Source organism: Chiloscyllium plagiosum, chromosome 25, assembly GCF_004010195.1.
Source record: "Chiloscyllium plagiosum isolate BGI_BamShark_2017 chromosome 25, ASM401019v2, whole genome shotgun sequence".
NCBI classification, from domain to species: Eukaryota; Metazoa; Chordata; class Chondrichthyes; order Orectolobiformes; family Hemiscylliidae; genus Chiloscyllium; species Chiloscyllium plagiosum.
In genome coordinates this window covers 5,165,759-5,181,106 of record NC_057734.1, presented here as the reverse complement: position 1 = coordinate 5,181,106, position 15,348 = coordinate 5,165,759, and the positions used below count along the sequence as shown (strand labels likewise).

The 15,348-nt window shown below is 42.5% G+C and overlaps 1 protein-coding gene across 11 annotated transcripts in view; it reads left to right on the top strand.

Moving 5' to 3' along the window:
• The window catches only part of arvcfb (ARVCF delta catenin family member b), a 315,865-nt gene that overhangs the window by 91,980 nt on the left and 208,537 nt on the right, over positions 1 to 15,348 (top strand). For 8 of the 11 annotated variants that reach the window (XM_043715403.1, XM_043715405.1, XM_043715404.1 and 5 more), the window contains one exon: positions 9,456 to 9,544. The exons of the other annotated variants lie outside the window; for them this stretch is intronic. The gene's annotated coding sequence lies outside the window, so the exon portion shown is untranslated. The remainder of the gene's footprint in view (positions 1 to 9,455; positions 9,545 to 15,348) is intronic. 11 annotated transcript variants of the gene reach the window in all.

The following is a 15,348-nucleotide window of genomic DNA, read 5'->3' as shown; positions in this document are numbered from 1 at the left end:
TGAAAGTATTGAGGCATTTCACCTAATCTACAAGTTCGGCTGCGCCCAGCAAGCTAATTTAATTACTACGTTTGATTTAGTCATTTTAACAATGACTTTGTTTGTTTTATCTCATGTTCACAACAGCTGGCTATTGTGTACAAATGAGTTGAATGTGCTCTGACAACTTTTAGCTGAGTGTCAATTCTAAGAGTGCTAAAGGACCACAAACAGTGTGATTCTGACTTGCTGAAGAGAAGCAACACAAGCATATCCTATTTAAAACTGGACTAAGATTCAAATCTACCTCTACATGAAAATCCTAACATGGTCTGGTGTTGGCTGTCTGAACCCTTCCTGGAATTCTTGGGACTTGCTTTTTTTTTAAAAATCTAAAACATCAATGCATCAAAAATGCGACCAGGAGTAGGTCATCCAGCATGACCATGGCTGGTCCTCCATCTTGAAGTCCTGTTTTTTTCCATCATGTCCTTAAAGCATTAGTCCCTAGAAATTTATGCGGTGGCACTGGTTATCACTGCTGCCTCATAGTGCCAAAGACCCGGGTTGAATTCCCACCTCAGGCGACTCTGTGTGGAGGTTGCACATTCTCCTCGTGTCCGCGTGGGTTTCCTCCGGGTGCTCTGGTTTCCTCCCACAGTCCAAAAGATGTGCAGGTTAGGTGAATTGGCCATGCGAAATTGCCTGTAGTGTTAGGTTTTTTTAGATTAGATTACTTACTGTGTGGAAACAGGCCCTTCGGCCCAACAAGTCCACACCGCCCCGCCGAAGCGCAACCCACCCATACCCTTACATGTACCCCTTACCTAAGGCTACGGGTAATTTAACATGGCCCATTCACCTGACCTGCACATCTTTCGACCGTGGGAGGAAACCCACCCAGACACGGGGAGAATGTGCAAACTCCACACAGACAGTTGCCTGAGGCAAGAATTGAACCCGGGTGAAGGGGTAAATGTAATGGGTCTGGGTGCGTTGCTCTTCAGAGGGTCGGTGTAGACTTGTTGGGCTGAAGGGCCTGTTTCTACACTAAGTAATCTAATCTAATCTAATCTTTCTCAGATGTGTTCAATGTCTTGATCTCCATAGCCTTCTATGATGTAGAAATTGATGTAAGGTTTCCAAAATGATTGCTGGGATGACCGGTTTGGAGTAGGAGAGATTGGGTCAAATATTCAGTGGACTTTAGAAAAATACAAGGGGATCTCATTGAAATGTATGAAATTCTGACAGGGCCCAACAGACTGGATGCAAGCCTGGATGTGTCCCATGATGACATCCAAAAGAATGGGCCACTGTCTCAAGGTCCATCATAGATTTGTGTGTTCAGGGGTGCTGAGAAATGTAGTTAGAGGGTGATGGTGGGTATTATGTTTGTGGTTCACTGGAACCATAAACCAAGCCCGCAGTAAACAGGGTAAACTTGGAACAGGCAAAGGGATTACTTTATTGTAGGTCCCGGCTCCACTATATATTTTTAGACTGCCCCGTAGTTCCCCCCTGTGGGTCACCTGATCTGTCTTTAAGGGGTAACACACCCCCAACTACCCTCCTCTCTACATTGGCATGATCAGTCTCTTAGAAGTTTGATTCCGAGAGGCTATCTCCTCGTTTTGAGACCCTTTTGTATGGAATTGTCTCCTGGCTTTTGGAAGCTCATGTTCTTCCACAGGTATGTCCCACTGGCTGTTTATCTTGTGATGCTGCTATTGTCTCCTCCCTGGGTATGGCCAGCCTTGACTCAGGGCACATGACCCGGTTGACACCGCTTCTCTCATCTGGTTGTGCTCAGTATTCTGAGGAGGGACAACCATCTGGTCTGCCTGCTGCCTCCAGCCCAGTTTATTGCTAGTTTGCATCTTACATGGCAACAGACCTGTTTGAGCTGCCTTCATCACTGGGGATTCATTTCTCTCTAGATGTTTAATTTCAGGCCAACATGGCTTTTCCTCTTTGGAATATCCTCAAAAACCCTCGACTGTGAGGTTTCTGTCCTTCTGATCATTTTGATTATGGTCTAGCACCCTCTGGTCTCTTCCAGCTGCAGTAAATCACACTGGGTTCTCAGCTGGTGGTTGAATATTGAAGATGCCAATGAGCACTGGATTGTCACAAATGGTGTGTTCCTGTGCATCCTGAGGAACTTGTTACCATCTGAACTAACCATTCCCTTTAGCCCTTTAAGGCCTGCTGTACAAATCTCCTCCAATTGTGTTTGTGGTTCACTAGAACCATAAATAGAACATGAGGGAGATACAGGGTAAACTTGAACAGTGGATACTGTATTGTAGGTTTCTCAGCTCCACAGTCGTTTTCTCTCTCTTCTCTCCTCCCCCCCCCAAAAAAAAATCTTCCAGGTCACCTGACCCACTCTGAACAAGGCAGGTGGGGAATACCTTGTTCGGTTAATGTTTTTACAGGACCGTGAGACCTTTGTTCGGATAATCTGAAATTCAGATAACTGATTTTCAGGTAACCGAGGTTGTTCTGTACTGGAGTAGTCTAATATTGTGGGAGTAACAAGTTGTCATATCTCTTTATGGAGACAAATAGTTGCAAATATGGCAGTTCTTGTTCTATTTAATGCAGATTAGAATTCTTTTCTCTCCAAGTATTCACTCCAAGTTGGGGGTGGAGGTACTGGATGTAGGTGAGTTTGAATTTTATCATAAGCCAAGTTGTTTCCCAATCAGGTAATAGTGTGACATCGGATTTGGCATCATCACATTCTAAATGTGGCAGCAATGCTTCAAATATTACTGTTTGGGAAGAAACCTGAAACATTGAGCACCATAGGAAAATGTCCGTTAGGTTTGTAGGTGATATCACTGAGGTATCCATACTATTCGATTAAAACAGGAAAACATTGCATGAATTGCCATTGCAAGTTAGTTTCAGATAATCGTGATTCTGCTGCAGCCAGATTCAGAAGTAGTCTTTCTGAAATTCCTGCAGTCTTACTGCAAACTTTTCCTTAATTGAAGCAATTACGTTAGTTTCTTAAATATAGCAGATATATTTTTAGAATTGCATGCTTATCGCGTTAGAAACCTGCAAAATCATTTTTTGTTCCTCAAAATCTGGTTCTCAGAATGTTGCAGAATTATTGTGAAGTTGCTAAGTGGATTTGCAGTGTTTGCTAGTTTATTCCCTACTCTCTGATAACATAGGCGTTCTTCTTTGTCATTTTTCCTACTATTTAAATTGCGCCTGCTTCCTGTGCTGGGATAGATGTCCTTGCTGCGGTTTCAGGAGAGTTTTGTTTTTCACTGCTGTCCTTCCAGTGACCTGCAACCATGCAGGTTTGTCGTAATCTGGGGCTGATTAGTTGGAATTGCTGAAATTTTTGAGGTTCTTCTCTACCTTTTCCATAATTCCACTGTATGCATCTTCCCTTTTGCTGCCCACAAACTATTCGCAGCAACAATTAATGTAATAATATTGCAATGTAGCTGTGCATATGTAACAGGTGCCAAACAGGAGGTCAACAGCTAAATTGAAAACAATGTTGCAAATTGAGATTGAAATGACGAATTATTTTACCGCTTGTTATTTTTCCTGCATCTTGATTGCACTGGAAAAGGTTATTCTATAACTATTCTGACATGTTAGTCAGGTTGAAAGACAGTAGTGGCTTTCATTTTTGTCTTAGTTGTACTTTTAAAAAAAATTGCTGTGGCCCATTAAAATTTGGCATGATTGCTTAGACAGCTGCAAGACTGAACAGAACAACTCCAACTGGATCTTGTGCTGAAGTATGTCATGCTATGCAAAATACATCAGATCAGCGGTTTTGTCTTTTGGAGAGCTAAATAGTGAGTCCAGTAATGGTTAAAAATCAGCAGCAAAACTTGATCTGCTTATCTGAATTCAGGGAGCTAAAACATTTTGCTTTTTTTTAGATTTCTTAGTGTGGAAACAGGCCCTTCGGCCCAACAAGTCCACACCGACCCGCCGAAGAGCAACCCCACCCAGACCCATTCGCCTACATTTACCCCTTCACCTAACACTACGGGCAATTTAGCATGGCCAATTCACCTAACCTGCACATTTTTGGATTGTGGGAGGAAACCGGAACACCCGGAGGAAACCCACGCAGACACTGGGCGAATTTGCAAACTCCACACAGACTGTTGCCTGAGATGGGAATTGAACCCAGGTCTCTGGTGCTGTGAGGCAGCAGTGCTCACCACTGAGCCACTGTGCTACCCACTGTGCTTTGAAGATTTCAAACTGTGTTTTCTTCACTGGTTATACAGAATTTATTTCATTTGATTGCCAATCTTCTCTAACATGACATTTTGCATTTCCACATTTTTGAAGTTCAATGTCTTTTTGTAAAGCACTTCAATATTTCAAGGCCACAAAGATGCTCAAGAAATGTAGGATTGTTCTATCAAGTTAGTTTTTGTTTTGAATTTATGCTCTGAAGTGATAGACCCAGTTCATGACCACAATTACCATTGTCTTTTGTTTATTTCTGAGGTCATAGGGACAGCTCATGCTTTACTCGGGTGAAATGTGGACAGGTGACTGACTTGTATTCCTTCTAAGCACTCGCATTGACTACTTTTAACTAGGGAATGTTGAAAATTCATTTATGGATTTTTCTAACCAGCATGTGCACTGGGAGTGTTTTTTTTCCAAGAAGGCAAAATAAATTGGGCGAATCAAAAAATTGATCATCGAACTGAGGAATGATTCAGACTGTTAGTTGCAAGCTGGTAGTACTGAGGGCTCAACAGAAGCCAGTTTAAGAGGAACAAAACAGACTTTACATTTTGAAAATGCCTTGGCAACTTGGCCTGAACTTGAACCCATCCAATTTCCTTTAGTGGAAAAAATGTACTGTTGATTGTTAGTCAAATACAGGATCGAGTTGTTTACCAGAATTAGAGTCAACTGTTTGCACTTCCTGTACATGTCATTTAATAATGTTCTATTGCCTGGTTTTGTCAAGAAATATTTTAATATCAATCTCAATCACTGAATGTGGCAGAGATAATTACCAATCAAATATCTCCTACTTGTTGTCTTAAAGGCATTTTTCAAAATAAATTGAAGGCAAGCAAAAGGCATTGCAGTAAAACTCAAATGAGAAGTTTCTGAAGATCTTTGCATAAATATTCATGGTATATTTCACTGATCCACAAGGTCAGTCACATCTCCAAAGGGGACTTCTGATTACATTGGAGGTTTTGCTAACAACCACTGACTGTGTATCTCTAAGTCTCTTGATCATTTGAGTCTCTTGGAGGAATGGTTTTTATTCTTCAAGATTGGGAATGCTGGTGAGGCTTGTCTTTGTCATTAATCACTAATTGTCCTTAAAGCTGGTGGTGCATCACCTTTTTAAACATTACAGTGCATTCAGTAAATGTATGCCCACTATTATTAGAAAGGCAGAACTAGTAATATTGTGGCAGTGGTGATTATAGTTTCATGTCAGGATGCTGTGTCGCTTAAAGGGCAGTTTGCTGGTGGTTTTGTTCCCATGCAATTATTGCCTTAATCTAAATGGTCAAATGTTTGGAAGTTGCTGCTGGAGAACTTCGGTGAGTTACTGCAGTGCATTGTGTAGATGGTAAACCCTGAATTCTGGATGGTAAAGGGATTGGATATTGAAGATGACAGATGGGGGGCCATCATCTCTTGTCCATGAAGGTCATTGCCTCGCACATGTATACAACAAATGTTACTGAAGCAACGACCCAAGTCTAATGTGGCCTAGGTCTTGCTTCCCACGTTTGGACACAAACCAATTCTGTTTTTGGAGGAATGGAGAATGGCACTGAATATTGTGTAGTCATCAGTTAACCACCCCAATTGTGAACTTTCAGAGAGAAAGTCCTGGATGAAGCAGCTAAGGATGGTTGCACCATACATAAGGCTGAGGAATATTGCAGTAATCAACCTCTTTAAAACAGTAACCATCATTTCTAACTTATGTGTAAATCTACATTTGACTCTAGTTTAGCTCTTATATTTCTGCCATGCTATCGTTGGTAGAATACTAACTTAATATCAAGGGCAGTCACTCTTGATTTTGTACTAGCTTGGTCCAAGGCTATCATGAGGGCATGTGCTGAGTGGCATTGGCAGAGCCCAAAGTGAGCATTCATAACCAGTAAGCTTTGCTGGCTACCCTTTGATAATCACTTCGATTATCAAGAGTGGACTGGTGGAATGGTAATTTGCTGGCTTGGATTTGTGCTTTTTGCACACAGGTATGCCTGGATAATTTGCACACATTGCTGGCTAAATGTTTGTGGTGGTGTTATGCTAGAGTAGTATAGCTTGTGATCTAACCAGAACTAGAGTCAGGGTCTTTAGTACAGTTGCTTTTGCAATGTCCAGTGCCCTAAGCGGTTTGTTAATATCATGTGGAATGAGTCAAATTGGCTGAAGACTGGTATCTGTGATTCTGCAGACCTGCAGAAAAGGCCAGTATGGATTATCCACTTGGCACTCTGGACTGAAGAATTTTGCAAATGTTTCATCCTTTTCTGTGCATTGATGCTTTGGACTGTCCTGAAATTGAAAATAAAGGTAACTCTCAAGCGTCCTAACTGACCTTTCACATCTCATCCCAACATAAGCCTCCTTCTTCCGCTTGACAAGAGATTCAACTTCCTAGTAAACTACGGCTCCCACACTTGACAACTTCCTGCCTGCCTGACACTACATACATGTGAAGGACCTGCAGTATACATGGGCTTGGTCCAGGTGAAGACCATCCTGTTTGTAGAGGTCCCACCTACCCCAGAAAGAGCCCTAATTATCCAAAACCCTCCCTCTTGCACCATCCCTGTAACCACATGTTTTTTGAATTAGTTCCACATTTCAATTGTGCCCATCCCTGCAGTTTCTTTCCCCATTTTATGCATCCTCAATCTTGCCTAATCTCCTCATAATTGCCTTTTTCCTCCAGCTATAACTCCTGCCCTGCGATTATATACCTATCCCTTTCCATCACTAAAGTAAACATAACTGAATTGTGGTCACTGTCACCAAAGTGCTCACCTACCTCCAAACCTTGGCTGGTTCATTACCCAGTACCAAATCGAATGTGGCCTCGCCCCTTGTTGGCCTGTCTACATACTATGTCAGAAAACCCTTCTGCACACAATAGACAAAAACTGACCTATCTAATGTACTTGAACTATAGTATCGAGGGACTTTAACTTTCCAGTCAATATTTGGAAAGTTAAAGTCCCTCGTAACAACTACCCTGTCACACTCATTCCTATCAAGAATCATCTTCAAAGTTTGTGCGAAGATTTGTAGCTCGGGTGCTCGTTGTTGTGGTTCTGTTCGCCGAGCTGGAAGTTTTTGTTGCAAACGTTTCGTCCCCTGGCTAGGCGACATCATCAGTGCTTGGGAGCCTCCTGCGAAGCGCTTCTTTGATGTTTCCTCCGGTGTTTATAGTGGTCTGTCCCTCCCGCTTCCGGTTGTCAGTTTCAGCTGTCCGCTGTAGTGGTTGGTATATTGGGTCCAGGTCGATGTGTTTGTTGATGGAGTTTGTGGATGAATGCCATGCCTCTAGGAATTCTAGGAAATCATAGGGCAAGCCAGACAGAGAACAACCAGGGAATTCCGCCCATACTACCTCAGTAGACATGTCCTCAAACGTCCTTTCTGCAAACGTAATACTTCCTTCGCTAATAATGACCCCCCCCCAAAAAAAAACCCACCATCTTCTCTGTCCTTGCTGCAACATTTACTGGAACTTGCAACAACCATTCCTGTCCCAGCTCGATCCATGTCTCCAAAATGGCCACAACATCGAAATCCCAGGTATCAACCCATGCTGCAAGTTCACTCACATTATTCTGGATACTCCTGACGTTGAAGTAGATACACCTCAAAACAGCTTCTTGCTTGCCAGTGCCATCTTGCGACCTTGAAACCTTATTTCTGGCCACACTACTCTCAACCTCATGTATACCAAAACTACAATTTCAGTTCCCACCCCACTGCTGAATTAGTTGAAATCCACCTGAAGAGCGCAGGCAAATATCCCCACAGGATATTGGTACCCCTCTGGTCCAGGTGAAGACCATCCTGTTCGTGAAGGTCCCGCCTACCCCAGAAAGAGCTCCAATATCCAGGAATCCAAAACCCTCCCTCCTTCACCATCCCTATAGCCACATGTTCAACTCCCCTCTCTTCCTATTCCTTGCCTTTCCAGCACTTGGCACGGGCAACAAACCAGAGATGATAACTCTGTCCTAGCTCTCTGAATTTCTGCCTTAAATTCCCATCTCTCTTCCTACCTATGTCGTTGGTGCCTATGTGGACCAGGACTTGGGGCTTTTCCCCCTCCCCCTCCAAGGATCCCGAAAACCCAATCCAAGACATCATTAACCTTGGCACTTTGAAGGCAACATACCAACAGTGAGTCTCTCTCGTTCCCACAGAACCTCCAATCTGTCGCCCTAACTATGGAATCCCCAATGACTAATGCTCTGCTCCTCTTTCCCCCTTCCCTTATGAGCAACAGGGACAGACTCTATGCCAGAGACCTGTGCCCCATTACTTAACTTGGTAAGTCCTCCCCCCACCACAACACCAAAACAGTATCCAAACAGTATAACTGTTGGGGGGAAATGGCCACAGGGATCCGTGCACTGCCTACTGGTTCCCTTTCCATCCCCTGACAGTACCCCATTTACCTCCTTGTACCTGAGGTGTGACCATCTCCCTGTAACTCCACTCAATTACCCCGTCTACCTCCCGAACGATCCGGTTCGTCCAGTACCAACTCCAGTTTTCAAGGAACTGGAGTTGGGTGCACTTTCTGCAGATGCAGTCAGCAGGGGCGCTAGTGGTGACCCATAACTCTCCTATTCTGCACGTGGACCATTTAACTACCCTAACCCCTCATCCCAACATTCTAAATTCCCAATGAGACTACTGAAAATTTTAAAGTAAAAACTAGTCCAATTACCAATCTGGCGCATGAACCTTTTTTTGGTTGAGGAGGGTGGGTGGAAGACATCGGGTAATTGGTAATTTCGGGTAAAGCAACTGCTCGAATATAAAGCCTCATTTACCTAGCAATCCCATCTCCACTCCTGCTCAGCATGCGGTCAGCCTATACACTGGGTAAGTTTATATATTTTAAATTTACCTTCCTGTCGGGCCTCTGGTCCTCGCTGTTGCCCCTCCCAATTCAATTGCTGCCGAAGAACTGTAAGTCCAAATGTGGACCCTGGGGGAAAAACGGTGTAATGTCTGTTTGTGTAGCTTTAAATACAGCGTTTAAATAGGCTTCACTTTTTAATAATGTATCAAAATAGTCAGCTACAAATTTTGTTTCCAAGTTCATACTTGCTGTGGCATAATTGCTGTGTTCAGCTACTATTTAAAAGACATGTTTGTTCTACTTTTGAGTTGTTGTCTCAATGTTAAGATGTCAAGGTCTGAAATGTGATTTATTTTATCTTTTCTAGCACAAGAGATTTCCAGAAAACGTCTAAGCCAGTTGTGGATCTAATGTCTAGCATCTAACGGGTTTCTTCTTCAGAGCACTGTACACAGGGTGGGTATAAGTTTTTTTTTCTGATTTTTGAGGGCAGTTACCTTAAATTGTGCTCGATTTCTTCTCAATTTTGCAGGACAGTATTTTTTTTCCTGAAGTGAAATCCATAAGTTCGAAGTATGGGCAAGGACTAAGGAAAATGAAAAAAATATGAAGAATGCTTTTGGTCTTTGTTTGAACTCTTTGTTTTGGGTTTGAGCTGAGAGCTGAAGGTGACCTTTTGGACTGTGGGCAATGGCTTGTCTGTCTTTTAAAAGAGAGCAAACAAACTGTTACTTGTTTGAGGTCACACCTGGAATTTGAGTGCAGGTTGATTCTAGTGAAAAGTGCTCCTAAATGCTTTGATTCTGAAAATGCATAATGTTCATATATTTTGCAGATGTTAAATGTTAACTGGACTTCATAGAAAACTGGCCTAAGAAAGAGGAACCCAAGTTTAAGTTGGCTTTTGAATTGCGATACGGTCAGAAAGGTTTTGGCTTCTGCATCTACAGGACGGAGGGTTGTTTGCTCCCTGATTATCTATCATGATCAATTTACTAAAAGTTCAGAGAATTGATTTTTTTTAATATATATATGAATGAAATGAATATTCATTGGACCCATCTGGAAGATATCTTCATGCACCAGTATCTTGAGAAACCCAGCAAGTTATAATCCCAAACAAAAACAGAAAGAACTGCGGATGCTGCTATTAAACAAAAACAGAACTTGCTGGAAAAACTTAGCAGGTCTGGCAGCATCTGTGCAGGGAAATCAGAGTTAATGTTTTGGGTCTGGTGACCTCTGAACTGTTGATAGCACAATTGATGATACCTTCCACCATTTTGCTGATCAAGAATTGACTGATGGAACAGTAGTTGGCCATGTTGCATTTATCCTGCTTTTTATGTCCAGGACATAACCTGGACAGTTCTCCACATTGTTGGGTAGAAGCTAGTGTTGTGAGTGTACTAGAAGACCTTGACTCAGAGCAGCAAGTTCTGGAGTGCAAGTCTTTGGAACATTGCTGCAATGTTTTTAGGGCTCATAGCCTTTGCAGTATCCAGTGCCAACAGTATTTATTTTGATTCTCATGTGGAGTGAATCGAATTGGTTGAAGGGAGGCACCTGTGATGCTGGCCACCACTGCAGGATGCCATCACCGGCATCTCCAAATCATGACTACTGTATGAAACCGAGCGAGCTCATCCAATCAGCATTTCTGGCTGAAGATTACTGCAAATGTGTTAGCCTTATTTTTTTTGTTCTGATGTATTGGTCACTTTCATAATTGAGTGTATTTGGAATCCACCTATAGCAGTCAGTTGTTTAATTGTCCGCCAGTTTTCAAGAATGGATGTGACAGAACTGCAGATCTTACATCTGATCTGTTGATGGTGGGATTGCTTATCCCTGTCTATCACTTTGCTGCTTATGCTGGTTGACATGCAGGTAGTCCTGTTTGGTAGCTTCACCAGCTTGATGCTTCATTTTTAGTCATGTCTGGTGCCCTTCCTGGCATACTCTCTTGCACTCTCCTTTGAACCAGCGCCGATCCCCTAGCTTAATGGTCGTGGCTGAGTGGGAGATATGCTGGGCCGTGTGTTTTTAAGATTGTACTGGAGTGCAATTCTGCTGCTGTTGATAGACAACAGTATCTCATGGATGCCCAGTCTTGAGTTTCTAGATCCATTCAAAGTCCAACCTATTTAAAGCTGTGATATTGCCAGGTATAACAATGGTGGGCATTCTCAAAGGGAAAACAGGACTTTGTCTCCACAAGGGCTGTGTGGTGCTCACTGTTATCAAGCTGATCTTGGATAGTTGTATCTGCAGCTGGCAGATTGATAAGGATGTGGTCAAGTATGATTTTTCCATCCTAGTACCCGACCACCAGTCACAGGCCCAGTCTGGCAGTTAAGTCCTTGATACCTGATTAGCTTAAACAATAGTGTCAAGCTAATCTTTACGTGGACATGGAAATCCCCCGCCCCATTGTGCACCCTTTCCACTCTCTAAGTGTCACTCAAGGTGAAGTAGTATCACTTCACCAGTTGAGAGAGGACGGTACATGGTTTTGATTTATTTATTTCATTTGGTTTATTCATTGTCAAGTGAATCGTTACAAAATAATGAAAAGTCTTGTATGGTGCTGCCACTCTCTGGTGCCATCTTAAAACATAGAAAAGTAAACCAAAACATAGAATATAAAGACAGAGAAATAAAGTTCATCTTTACAGTTCAACATAAGTGCTCTGTAGAATTAGCAGAAGAGTTTGTTGCCCATGTTTAACTCGATGCCATGAGATGACTTAGGGTCCAGAGTCAATTTTGAGAACTCTTGAGGCAACTCTCTTGACGATCTACCACTGTGCTGCCACCTCTGTTACATGTGTCCTGCCTTTGGGTCAGGACATATCCAGGGATGTTGATGGTGGTGGCTGGGACATTGTCTGTAAGGTATGAATGAGTATAACCTATGTCAAGCTGCTGCTTGACTAGTTTGTGTGACAGCTCTCCCAATTTTGTCACCAGACTCTAGATGTAAGTAAGGGGACTTTGGTGTGTCAACAGCTGTTTCTGCCATTGTCTTTTCTGGTGCCGAGCTTGATGCTAAGTGGACCCTCCAGTTTTATTTTTTTTTTTGAGACTCCATAGTGATAATGCACCTGTTGATTTGCTGGACCATTTCAGAGAGCAGTTGAAAGTCAACCACATTGCTGTGGATCTGGAGTCACATGTGAGCCAGTCGAGGTGGATAAGGCAGATTTCCTTCCTTGAAAGGATGCCTGTGAGCCAGATGTGTTTTTCTGACAGTCAGCATTGGTTTCATGGTCATCAGTTGATTCCAGGTCTGTTTTTTTTTTAGATTAGATTACAGTGTGGAAACAGGCCCTTCAGCCCAACAAGTCCACACCGACCCGCCGAAGCGCAACCCACCCATACCCCTACATTTACCCCTTACCTAACACTATGGGCAACTTAGCATGGCCAATTCACCTGACCTGCACATCTTTGGACTGTGGGAGGAAACCGGAGCACCCGGAGGAAACCCACGCAGACACGGGGAGAACGTGCAAACTCCACACAGTCAGTCGTCTGAGGCGGGAATTGAACCCGGGTCTCAGGCGCTGTGAGGCAGCAGTGCTAACCACTGTGCCACCGTGCCGCCCCAATGTTCCATTGATTCAAATTCCACCATCTACCGTGGCGTGATTTCAGCCTGGGTCACCAGTGCGTTAGCTGATTTTCTGGATTAATAGTCTTGTGACAATACTAATAAGCCATTGCCTCCCCTATTAGTTATGCAATAATTCATGACAGTGCAGCCAGTATGTGTCATGACTTTTCGAGACTACAGGTCATGGCATCTTTATACAAATTTGTAGAGATTCAGCAGTTTCCTTTTTCAGATAAAAGTTTAAGTTGATTAAACAAGATTCTAAGCAAGTAATTTTAATTTTTGACTTGTAAATGCGTTTTCCTTGTAGATGCAGTTCAAATTGCAGTGTTTCAGTGCTTTTCATAGGTTTTTGTAAAGAAGTATTTTTTCCCACCAGTTCTCTTGTTCTGAAACAGCTTCTGGCTAAAATATGATATAATGGGTGCACCTTGGTATACTACGTGCAGGTGAACACACTTCATGTGAGTTTTTGACAGGTTTAAAAAACAGGCAACACAGCAGTGTGTTGTTTTAACCACACACCTAGTTAATATACTTTTAAGGAGTGCTTGTTAGATGCCAAGCGGACAGGTAATTTGGGTCGTCTTACTTGTAGTGGTGGTGGGCAGTTTTTACACCCAGTTCTATCATTTCAGCTAATTCTGACTTGGGTTTACCATTGGTATAAAGCATGGAAATGAATAGGTGGTCCAGGCAAATGGGAGAAAGTGAGGACTGCAGATGCTGGGTATCAGAGCCCAAAAATGTGTTGCTGGAAAAGCGCAGCAGGCCTGGCAGCATCAAAGGAGAAGGAGAATCAACGTTTCGGGCATAAGTCCTTCTTCAGGAATCCAGGTCCAGGCAAATGCCAAACTTCTCAAGCTATCGGGAATCTCCTAGGAATTGATTTGAAGGAATTTTAAAAGTTTTGAAGTTACAGGTACTCTCTTGGGCTCGGCATAGTAGAAAGGTTTTTAGCTTCATGTGGCCGGCTGGTGTGAGAGGATCAGTGTTGCAGTCTGTTTTCTACCACTCCTTGATTATTTGCCAATTGTATAGAAGCTATTTAAAACAAACTAAGAGTTTGCTCATGAAAATTTCCCACCACAATACGTTATTATTTCTTTGAGCAATTGTTTCAGAATTGACATTGTGTGTTTGCCATCTTTAATTGGAGATTGAGTATTGAGTAGACAGTTGTTTCCACGTTAATAAATGTGAATCCCATATTGTGTGCTATGTTTAGAAAAAGGATAACAATGGTCAGTTTCTAACAAGAACAATAATTCTTTGCACTTTAAGCATATATATTAACAGGTCTGTTGACAGAATACCCAATATACCTAGATCATACTTCCTGTCACAGTAAATATTGGGCTTGAACTGTGTGTGGCAGGTATAAATGGAATATAATTTTGATAAAGGTGAGATGACTCACTTTTTTATTAAAAATTTAATACAGCTTCTTTATTAGCAAAAGAAATTGGCGTACAAAAGTAAAGATGTCTTGTGTGTTGTCTTTTTTTAATTGAGACCACATCTCAGGTTTGAACCCTTTAACAGAGGAAGGATATACTTGGCTTCAGGAAGTACATGGGAGACTAGTCAATTTATCCTTTTTAAAAAAGGAAACCATAGACTAGTCCTGCATTCCATACTTCTAAAGGTTTGGGAGGTGATTATATTGAAATGTCACATTTTTTAAAGCAGTTTGATAGCTTAGATGCTGGAAAGGTACTTCCTGGACCAAGGAAATCTTGAAATAGTGGTCATGGTATTAGAATAGAGGGTTGGCTATTTGGGACTTGATCAAGGAAAACTTTCTTCGCTTGGAGAGTTATGCATGTTAAAATTCTCCACTACACGAAGCTGAAGGACACCAAGTGGAGGATATTTGAGCCAAAGACCAACCTCTTTCTGGTACTTGAGCAATCAAGACAAAAGAGAGAGACCGGCAAAACAGGCTCTAAGAGCTGAATAGCCTACTCTAGCACCTACTCGTGGTACTTTTATGCTGTGATTTTTACTGTTGAGAGTCACTGCCCTTGACATTACAGTAACATTTAACAGTGATATCAAGGAATCCTAGCAAATCTAGGTCATTGGAGTTAGGTGGGGCCTCCTGCTAGTTTGAGTCATATGTGGTGCAAAGAATGATGCTTGTAGTTAAGAACATAAGGCACATGAGTGGAAGTAAGGCCATTCGGCCATCGAGTCCACTCTGCCACCACTCTCTGACTGAAGAGAAGTTGATGAAGAGCAGTCATCTTTAGTTCCAAGATATCTCTGCAGGGGTTTCCCAGGATAGTGTCCTCTGGCCAAACATCTTCAGCTCCTTCATCAGTGACATTCATACCACCATAAGGTCAAAAGTGGTAATCATGAGCAAAATGTTCAGCACCATTCCCAACTTCAGCTTCAGATGCAAAAGAAGCCCATGTCTAAGCACAGCAAGACCTGGAAAATATTCAGATTTGGACTGACAAGGGGCAAATAACATTTGTGCTACGCAAGTGCTAGGCAATAACCATATCCAGTGAGAGCAAATCTCCAACTGTCATCCCTTGCGATTCAGTGGCATTACCATTGCTGAATCAGCACAGCAGGTCAGGCAGCATCCAGGGAACAGGAGATTCGACGTTTTGGGCACAGGCCCTTC